Raw genomic sequence first — 10,734 nt, forward strand, 5'->3', positions numbered from 1 at the left:
TTTTTTTGTAGTGAAATGTTTAAATTTCTTCCTTATTTTCTTTTGTATATATTCTTTAGCCATTTTCTTTGTGGTTATTATGGGAATTAACAACCAAAAGTTATAACACTGTAATTTGAACATATACCAGCTTAACCTCAATAACATACAAAGATTCTGCTCCTTCAGCTCTGTCCCCACCTCTTTCACTTGTTAATGCTACAGAATTACATCTTTGCATACTGGGTGCCCCAAAACATAAGCTAATAATTATTAATGCATTAGCCTCTTAAATTATATATGAAACAAAATGTGAAGCTATAAACCAAAACTACAATAATATTGCCTTGACTAATTGCGTTTTTTAAAAAGTTATTAGCCTCTTAAATTACACAGAAAATAAAAAGTAGAGTTACACACTATTGTTACAATAATACTACCTTTTACAATTTTTTATGTATTTACCTTTACTGGATATTTATGTATTCATATAGCTTCAAATTACTGTCTAGTGTCCTATTATTTTAACCTGCCAGACTCCCTTTAGCATATCTTGTGAGACAAGTATAATTCACAAAATACTGACTGGTTTTCTTTTTCCCTTTGCTATTTGAATACATTAGCCCACTCTCACCCACAGTTTCTGATGATCATATGCTAATAATAGTATAGAAAATTCCTTGTATGTGATGAATCACTTCTCTCTTGCTACTTTTAAGATTATTTGCTTTTGGCTTTCAACAGTTTGATTAAAATGTGTTTCAGTGTTGATTTCTTTGAGTTCCTTCTATTTGGAGTTTATTGAATATCGTGAATGTTTCTATTTGTGTCTTTCATCAAACTTGAGTTAAGTTTTGACTATCATTTGTTTCAAACAATTTATCTACCTTTTTCTCTCTCTTCTTCTGAGACTTCCAAAATGTGTGTGTTGGCTTGCTTGATGTTATCCCATGGGTTCCTTAAGCTCTGTTTACTTTTATTCAATCTTTTTTCCACTTCTCAGATTTGATCATTTCCATTGTCCTATCATTAAGTTTATCACTTCTTTCTTTCACCCACTCAAATCTGCTTTTGAATCCCTCTAGTAAATTTTTCATTTTTATTATTGTGCTTTTCAGCTCCAGAAATATTTTGTCTTTTTAGACTATCTGTCTCTTTACTGGTATTTCCATTTTGTTCGTACATTATTTTCTGGACTTTCTCCATATCTTTAAGATGGTTGTTTTAAACTCTTTTGCTAGTATAACTTTTATCAGGTTGTTTTCAGGGACAATTTCTGTTGATATATTTTTTCTTTGAATGGGTGATACTTTCCTGTTTCTTGGTGTGACTTGTTATTTTTTGTCGAAAACTGGATGTTTGAATCTAATAGTTTGGTAATTCTGGAAATTACATTCTCCTACTTCACCATTCTTGGTTATGTGTGTGTGTGTGTGTGTGTGTCTGTGTGTGTGTGTGTACACTGTTACAGGCTGTCTCTGTACTGAGGATAAGCCTGAAGTGTACACTTAAAGTTTTCTAGCTCTTCTGTGACCCTGTGCCTTTTCCTGGGCATGTGTGGTGATCTTCTAATTTCTCCCAGATATCTGATACTAGAGGTACACTGGGGAGATTCTAAACTATTCAATTGTGCCTATGGCATGCATGGCAGAAATTACTAATTGATTTTGGCTGTCTTTGATACAGAACCCCAAAATGGCTTTAGAATTATTTCCAACACAATACTAGATTATTGCCAATTCTACCAAAGTTTTTATTCTAACTTTGATGTTTTTTAAATAAAACACTCCAAAGGATTTGAGTCATTTAAAAGCGCAAAGCAGACACTGTAGTACAATAGATGTTATTCTTTCTACTTCCTGCCCATATAGTCTTTCTCTTTAGCTTTTTTTTTTTACTTTTGTGTTTATGTAGATGCTACTAACATTGAGATGACTATACTTTTTAATGATAAGCAGAAGATTTTTAAATTTCTTGCTCCAACATGAGAATCTACTCACTCCGGCTACTTGCTTGGTACATGGTAGTAAGGTTGCTATTTAATAGCTTTTCCTGAATCTCTATATATTGAGAGTGTGTAATAGTCAACTCAAATTATTGCTTTTTAAATCTGTTGTTCTCTATACCTAGAGATGAAATATCCTTTTTTTATATGTTAGCTTAATGTCATGCTGTGTTTCTGTAGCAATTATTTGTATGGAATTACCCGGTAATTTCACTATACTTTCCTTCAATGTAGACAGAAAAGATTATACCGTCATTTCACAGTGTCTCTTTGATTTGTCACACTGGGCATTAGGAACTACTTTTGGAAAAAAAAGCAATGAAGCAAAATTGTTTCTCTTTTCAATAGAAAAATTCTGTTTAAGGAAATAAAAGTATTTTCCTTATGATAACAGATGAAAAAATATACCTGTCTCACTGCTGGTAAACTCTTCCAAGATTAGAAGGTGCCTCTTTTCAGTGTGACTGGCATATGAATAGAAGGTGTGGAAGCCATTGCTATTGGCAGGGGAAATCAAAGATTTGGCATTATGGGTTTTCCTGCATTTCACAATAATTTCAGTGGCTGGGGGCTAGTTCCTGGGAATTTAGCCTCTACTCTAGGAAAAGGTATGGGTGAAGATGCTGGGGGGTGGGGTGGGGCGGGGCTACTTTCCATTGTAGCTACTTGGAGGAGAGAGGGACATTTGGCAATTTCCTGCTAAATGTCAGGAGCTTTACAGCCATTATTTTTCTTGGTCTTTTCAATAACTTCGCAGAAAGTATTATTTTTTCCAGATGAGAAGACTGAGGCTCAGAAAGATTAAGCAATTGTTCCAGCTGGCCATATTTAAACAGAGGTTGCATTGTAATTAAAATGAGGTCTGGATCATAGCTAAACATCCCTTCAGTTTAACTAAAATTTTGCATGAATCTTTTAATCTTTCATTGATAACTATCTCCAAATGACTATTCATGACTAATCTTGGCTTAGCATAGTACTGCTGCAGTGCTTTCTCATTTATTCTCATAGCCTGACTACAGATTGCAATGTCAAGTACTCTTTCCCCACTCATGACAATCCATTCATCTCCTGTGAGTATGGATTTAGTGACACCTAATGTCTTGAGAGCTTGGGGGGTCAAGGAGAGGTCTGCCCTTCAATTGTCTTAAGCCAGAGTGGTGAAGAAAGAGATCTGGTGCCAGGCCATACTTCCCAGTCTCTCTCAGCACGTCCCATGACTTTTTCTAATATCCACTGCTGTCTTTCCATTCTAGAAAAGAGAAAGATGATCCAAGTATCTGTATGGAAAACCTAAGGCATTGGGGGTCTCCTGGGAGTCTGAAGCAAGAGGACTGAGATACCCTCAGAGGTATTGAGGTACCCTCAGTAAGGGGCAGCAAGACATGACTCCTGAGGAGAGTGGAAAAGCCAATGTTTATTCTGGCTGCCTTCAATTCAGTCATTGCATTCCACATCTCTCTCAGGCCTTCCTAAGGTCCCACATATGGACAAATGTGGTATGAATCATCTGTATGACACTAAATATTTCCTTTATCCAGGATGGGGCAAAGAGGAACTTTATGTAAATAAAGATCAAGGGGAAGTGGTAACATAGTTAACAAATGGCAGCTAAGTTACTTTCTGATGACTACCCAAGGTCTCTCAAAGCACCATTTCCGCAAAGCATGTTGTTGTAATCAGCCTTCTTGGATTAATGCTCAGAGGCAGTAAACAAAACACAAAATAAAAAATATATATACATGACAAGCAGCTGGCTAGTACCATCTAGTGGTAGCAAAGAAGCAATAACTTTTAAAATGACCTTTTAAAATGGGGAAATGGGGAGACTGAAACCATCCATTCCTTTCTGGGGACATGAATGGTTTACCACGAAGGTGTAGAGCTTCATTTTTGTCCATGGGAGCTGGAGAGTGGCTCAGTGCCAGGATGCTTTTCAGAGAGAAGACAGCTGAGAGAGATTGAGCTGCATTTCGAGATGGGCTTATTTCAATGCCTGAGATAGGGGCACACAAAATTGCACACATAGCTCATTTTCTGTTTGGTTGTCTCTTGTGGGAAGGAATGGTGCTGCTGATCTCTGGGAGAGTTTGGGGGTTTCCTGAAAACCAGCTACTTTGTTTATAAACATTGCCATTCAAAATCCAAGTCCTGGATAAAACTCTGGCTGTGGCAATTGGTTTTGGAGACTTTGTTGTTTGTGACACCTGCCTCCTTGTATCCTAGGCAGAGTTTCAGAGCAGCAAATGCTTGCATGACATTTCTCCAAAGGATTTTAGTTGATGATCTGCATTCCAATGAGCAAATAATTATCATTGCTATGGTTTATTCAGTACCTACTGTGTGCCAGGTACTGTGGTGAGCCTTTTAGCAGCATTGGCTAATATGATTCTCAAGACCATTTTGAGGCAGGTATTCTTTGTCTCATTTACATAAAAGAGAAGTGAGGCTCAGAGAACTCATATGACTTGCCCAAGATCACAGAGGTCATGGAGATCGTGCTGGGAGTCACTCGCATGGGAAGGTATCTGACGGCCACTGTGGAGGATGAACTTACAGCTTCAGCACCATCCCTATCCTCAGAAAGCTTATGATATTTTTAGGAAGGTAGGACATGCACAAAAATAGAAATATACCATGAGGGCCTGTGCAAGATGGTTATGTTTCTGGAGATTGCTGACAAGGCTATTGAGTCTAAGAGACAGGCTGAGACGTCAATTCCCCTATCCCCATATGAATAGGCAGCCAAGCCACCCAGAAACATTCGCAATCTCTCCTTCCTCATTGAATGATGTTTAAATGTGCCTGACTTGTTGATCATCAATGAGGTGGCACCTGCTGGAATAAGAAAATGTTGTGATCAAGAAGATGGATCTGGTGCCAGGACAAGGTGGACTAGAGTAAAGATTCTGGGGTCAGGGAGATTCATTAGGAGGAAGTTGTGAGTCACTCGGGTGTCAGGAGATGCACTGAAATGAAGAGACAGCTGTGGGGATGGAGATGACGAGCTGACAGGCCAGACACTGTAAAAGAACCAGAGAGAGTAATTGGGCCCTGTTCCTTGAAAGATGAGGAACAAATATGACTGGTGAGAAGGGGAAAAGGCTGTGTGGGTGCTTCTGGGTGTGTGTGACAGTAAGTGCATGAGTGCAGATGTGTATATGATTGTGGGGCAGTGTGCAAGTGTGAGTGTGGGTGTGAATGTGTGCGAGTGTGTGTGTGCATCGATGTGTGTATATGTGTGAATGAGTGTGTGTATCTATGTGTGAGTGTGTGTGGGCATGGATATGTGTGAATGTGTGTATATGAGCACACATGTGTGAAGGTATGTGTATGTGAGTGTGTGTGTGTGTGTGGGCATGAATGTGTATATGTGTATGTAAGTGTGGATGTGAGTGTGTGTGTATGAATAAGCATGTGTATGTGAGTGTGTGGGTGGGTGGGAATGTGTGACTGTGAATATATGTGTCTGTGAATGTGAATGTGTGTGAGCATGTGTGTGTGTGTGTGTGTGTGTATGGAGATCTATCAGGAGAATGTTGTACCTGGTCTCTGAGTTGTTTGTAGAAATGGGAAACAGCTTCTCTTCTCTAACCCATATTGTTTGAGCAGATTGAGCTCTCTAAAGAGATGTTTTTATATAAACTAAAACAAAAGGTGTCTCTTTATTGGATGTGGTAGACAAGAAAACAAAAATTGGAACCAACATCTTATTTTCCTTATTATGTTCCTTTGATTTCAAGGCAAGATGGTCTCAATCAAGACATTCCCCACTCTTGACTGAAGGGGCTGGTGGTGGACACCATGTGAATGACCCACCCTGAAAATGACTTGAAAGTTACAAGGGCAGAGCTCCAGCTGACGGCAAAAAGGAGACAGGCCAACTGTAAGGTTTCCACTTTGTGACCCAGGTTTAATCTTCTTACAGTGTGCACTGCACACACATTCACACATATATAAATACACATGTGCACATTCAAACACAAGCACACAAATTCGCATGTGCACATACACACATGCAAACATATAAACACATATGTACACATGGAAACACACAAAAACAGACACACACAAATACACACCTATGCAGACACAGGTACATAAGCATACACATACATGCACACATACACACACAAACATACACACACATATACACAAACACACACATGTACACACACAACACAGCAGTGCTTACTCAGAGGGAATTACAGCAGAAGCAGCAGGAGGTGTTTACTTCTCACTTGATACACAAAACCCAGGCAGAGAAAAACATGTACTTATTATTAGCTCAACTTATAAAATCTTGCTCCGGTGTGCAAAATTAGTAATACAAGGAAGTGGAACTATTTCATGGCCAGGGTTTTCTGACCACTATGTCAATTAATTTATATAGACCCCATACATCCTATATTAAGTGTAACTTTCATTCCCTCTTTCCCGTGGTGAATGATCCAAAACTTTTAGAAAACTCTTCAGACAAGCAATAAAATAAATTCATTGTTGTGCATGTTGGGTTTGAGGTGATGGTGGAACATCCTAGGTTTGAAATGATTTCTAAGGAGCAGGTTGGAGTGGAGCTTTGGTGAGAATCAGGGCTGGAAATATGAATGTGGAAATGAGCAGCATAGAAGGACATTTTTATTAGGAATTGGAAGAGCTCACACATAATTCAGAAAAACAGCACCACCGGGAATGTCAGCTAATATTATTAGGTAAATATCACTCAAAGAATGTCAGCATTTAATGAAGACCCCCTGAATGTACTTTTATTAAATTGCAAGTGATATGCTCAAAGGGTACTGAATTTGTTGATGTAAGTTTACTTTTTTTAGTCACATGAAATTAGGTTCTCCCTCATTTGTGAACCACTCCCTTAGAGAAGGGCTATGTTGAGATGACCCCAAACTACCAAGTTGTAATTAATTTGGGGCTTGCAATAGGCCCAGCAAGTGATATAAATTGCTCTAGAATTGAATTATGAGTAGAAATCAAGCATAGGCAAGTGAGAAGAGAGGAATATGGAGACAGGAGGAAGAGAAACATTATTATGCTGTGGCCAATTTCATTATGCTGTGAAGGTAAGACACAATTTGGAATCGTTAATAGTTATATGAATCCCTTCTGAACTCTTGGGTTCTGAGGTAAGTTTTGCGCTAGTAAAATAGTTGCCATATATGCCTGACTATAAGGTGAGTTTATCATTTTTTCTTAAACAATTATCACTTAGAGAAGAGGGACTTTGATATTACATGGTATGGGCTTTATTATTAATACTTAATTTTGAATAATAAAGAATACTTGGGAAAGACACATTTGCCTGAAAATACCTTAAGCAATGCTAATTTTGAAAATTTTTTAAGGTCAGCTGATAAAATTTTTTTAAGACAAAAATTTAGCATAGTTTAAGTTTAAATTATTTTAAACACAATTTAAATTATAACATTTCACTTGTACCCCTGTGTGTATGATCATGCAATTTCAAATGTTGAATATAAGGAAGGCTTAAAGTTTCAAAGATTACTTTTAGGAGGAATACAGTAAATGATAATGTAGAGGTTGCAAATAAATACCTATAAGACAAACAAAATGATTTTCTAAAAAAATATACACAAATTGGCTTCTTGTGGCTTGAGATGAGATATTCATTGACGGCCTCCACACAAATGGAAAACAACCATCTCTCGATCAATTTAGACTGTAAGAAAGACATGGGCCCTGGAACCTGTTAGAAAAGTGAGTCAAGCAATGGTGAAAGCAATAAAGACAAGATGCGAATGAGGCATTCGAATAAAATTGTTTCAAATGCAATGTTGCTAAATTAATATAAACTTACTCTTTTAAGTCTGTATGTGAAACTAAATGAATAAATTAGATAGTAGAATTTGCCTATTTGTTTTTTTCCTGCTTATTTACATTTAATTAATAAAGACAATAGAAGGATGAGGTTTCAGTATTCTCTTCAAATTTTAAGTGATGTTAATTACAGTATTTGAAGGGAAGGTTCTAATTCCTCACAAAATGGAAGAATATAAAGTGTGTTCATTAAACTGCTAAAAAATAGAGTGGTGAGAATACAACAGAAGTCCAATTTAGATTCTGAGTGTTGTCACCATGTTATTACAATCACACAGCCTCTTCCAAACTTATAGCTGGAGCTCCCGGTAGCTATTTCATACTCTGGTCCAAGGACCAAAAACCACAATGTAAAACTGAATTAAATCCTGAATTATTGGCTTCATCACATGCACCCTCTTCCACCTCAAAATGGCAAAAAAGAAACAGTTACCACACCCTGCAGACCTTTTGGTGTAAAAGAGGTGTTGATGAACTGGAGTAGAAACAGGTCATGAAGAGCTGTCTTAAAAAGTCCCTTTCAGGTGAGTTTGTACACACCATCTAGCAAGGAGCCTCTCATCAAGTAGGGTTAGGTAACCACGGGTTCATTTCTTAGGAAGTCACAATTGCATTCATTTACTCAATATGCATTTACAAAGTGCCTACATATCATCAGCTTCCAATTGCAGTCATTTCTAGATAAAAAAGGAACCTGATCTCTAGAGGGGCCACCTAGCTCCCCAAGTCTACAGCTGAAAGGATCTTTTGTGGAATTGGGTTTCTTCTGTACTTCTGAAAGGGTAACACCTTAAAACTGAATTGTCTTTACAATCTGAAGGTCTGATATGATATTTAGCAATATTTGCATCCCGGACATACAACACTGAAAGATACACTAAATTCTGAAGGTAGCTATGCTTCAAAATACTTTAAATTAAACAATTGTACAGTATTCATTTAGGCTTGAAATTCCAGTCCTAGACTGAGCTTGTGGCCACTGGCATTGATGTTCTTGCCATCCAGGAGAGCTGACAGTGTCAGTTTGATACCTGGCTTTAGGGTCCTGAGTGTATCCTACACCTATCAGGTTGGTGTAAAAGAGGTGTTGATGAACTGGAGTAGAAACACCTCCAGGTTGGATGTGTTCACTTTACCTGCAAAGCAGTCTTCGGAGTCAATCTGATACTTGGCTGCTATTCTGAAATGAGTGTTATTGTTTCCAGCTGTCCAGGAGAGATTGACAGCGCTCTCCAATTTCTTGTTCACCTTCTGGTAAATGGAGCCACTGAACTCTTGTCCTGTCATTCACATGTGTGAAGCTAGAATTCATCAGTCTTGTAGCCAACCGCAAAGTTGCTCTGGGTTACTCAGGACTCTGCAGTCTCAAAATTCATTTGGTTGCCAGCCAACCAACCTTCCTAACCCGGCACCCGCATGCCCCAGATTAAAGGCCCAGTGATGTCCAAATCCACGTTGCAGCCCAGGCGGATGGGCTCCCGATCGTACCCTGTCTTGATTTTAGCACGTTTTTTCCCCAGTGTTAGGTAAGAAAGATGAATGGAAGGTCAGCTTCAGTCCACATGCGAGCTGATCTTCATGGCAGTCTTGGTGCCTCACATGTTGTCAGTGTTCCATTTCCCCATAAATGCCGGACCACACTCAATGCTTCTGTACTTGGTTTCCAGGCTGTCCATCACTTTGGTGGTCTCAGTGTTGACTGAACCCGAACTTGTAAATTCCAGATTTTGTTTTTAAATAAAGTTTCGTTACACCAAGTCCATAGCTTCAGTGAAGGGATCCCTGGCAGATTTGCCAAGATTGCCATGTGCGAGTGGCACAGCCATCCTCTGCTCAGAGGTAGTGATGATGGCCTCCAGCAGCCATGGCGGGAAGATATGGATATTTGCCTATTTGTATTAAGACTGTTTATATTTCAATAGGTCAAAATTATTTTGGGGGATGAGAGAGAAGCTTAAAAATTTCATTTGAAACCTGGAGAAAAGCTTGCTTTTTGTCATCTCCCCATTCCAAAAACTGAGAAGGCCACATCTCATCACTGGGTAATCTTCACAAGTGACCAGTGGCTTTGTGTGCACATAGGAGCCTGGCATCAAAGAAGGATGTAATGCAGGGAGGAATTTGCTCTGGCACAGTCGCTAGCCTCTCCTTCACCAGAGTCGAAGTGGTTCTGGCTTCAGCAATTTCTGTTTCAGCCTGGGTCCATTCTAGGTGGTATGAACATGCAGTATTTCTCAAACTTTTCTGAAGAAGGACCCACCTTGGCAAAAGAGCATGCAGACTGATGCCTGGACATCTTGGGATGTCTTGAATTTCATCTTAAAAATTTATGCAAATTTTACATTCTGTGGCATAACTAGATGTCATGGCATAGGACCATGCGTACCCCAATGGTGACTGATACTCCCAGTTGAGAAGTATGGCACAGGCCCGGGCTTTGGAGTCTGAAAGATATAGTGGCCTTGCTGCCTATAACAAGTTGATCTTGTAATGTAAACACTGTGAGCTTTGATTTTCTTTTCTTTTTCTTTTTTTTCTTGAGACAGGGTCTTACTTTGTCACCCAGGCTGGAGTGCCATGGTGCAGTGGCGTAATCTCAGCTCACCGCAGCCTTGACCTCCCAGGCTTAAGTGATCCTTTTACCTCAGCCCCCACAAGTAGCTGGAACTATAGTCATGTGCCACCATGCCCAGCTAATTTTTGTATTTTTTATAGAGATTGGGTTTTGCCATGTTGTCCAGCTGGTCTTGAACTCCTGAGCTCATGTGATCCATCTGCCTTGGCCTCCCAAAGTGATAGGATTATAGCCGTAAGCCACCATGCTGGGCCATGAGCCTTGGTTTTCTTACCTATCCAATGCAGACACACCTTGGAGGGTTGTAATGGGGATTAAATGA

The 10,734-nt window shown here is 39.1% G+C and overlaps 1 pseudogene; it reads right to left on the bottom strand.

Annotated features, from left to right (window-relative positions):
* Window positions 1-8,776: 8,776 nt before the first annotated feature.
* On the bottom strand, window positions 8,777-9,644 carry LOC101129013 (voltage-dependent anion-selective channel protein 1-like; annotated as a pseudogene).
* Between the last annotated feature and the right edge of the window lie 1,090 nt (window positions 9,645-10,734).

This window comes from Gorilla gorilla, chromosome 14 (genome assembly GCF_029281585.2).
Source record: "Gorilla gorilla gorilla isolate KB3781 chromosome 14, NHGRI_mGorGor1-v2.1_pri, whole genome shotgun sequence".
NCBI lineage: Eukaryota > Metazoa > Chordata > Mammalia > Primates > Hominidae > Gorilla > Gorilla gorilla.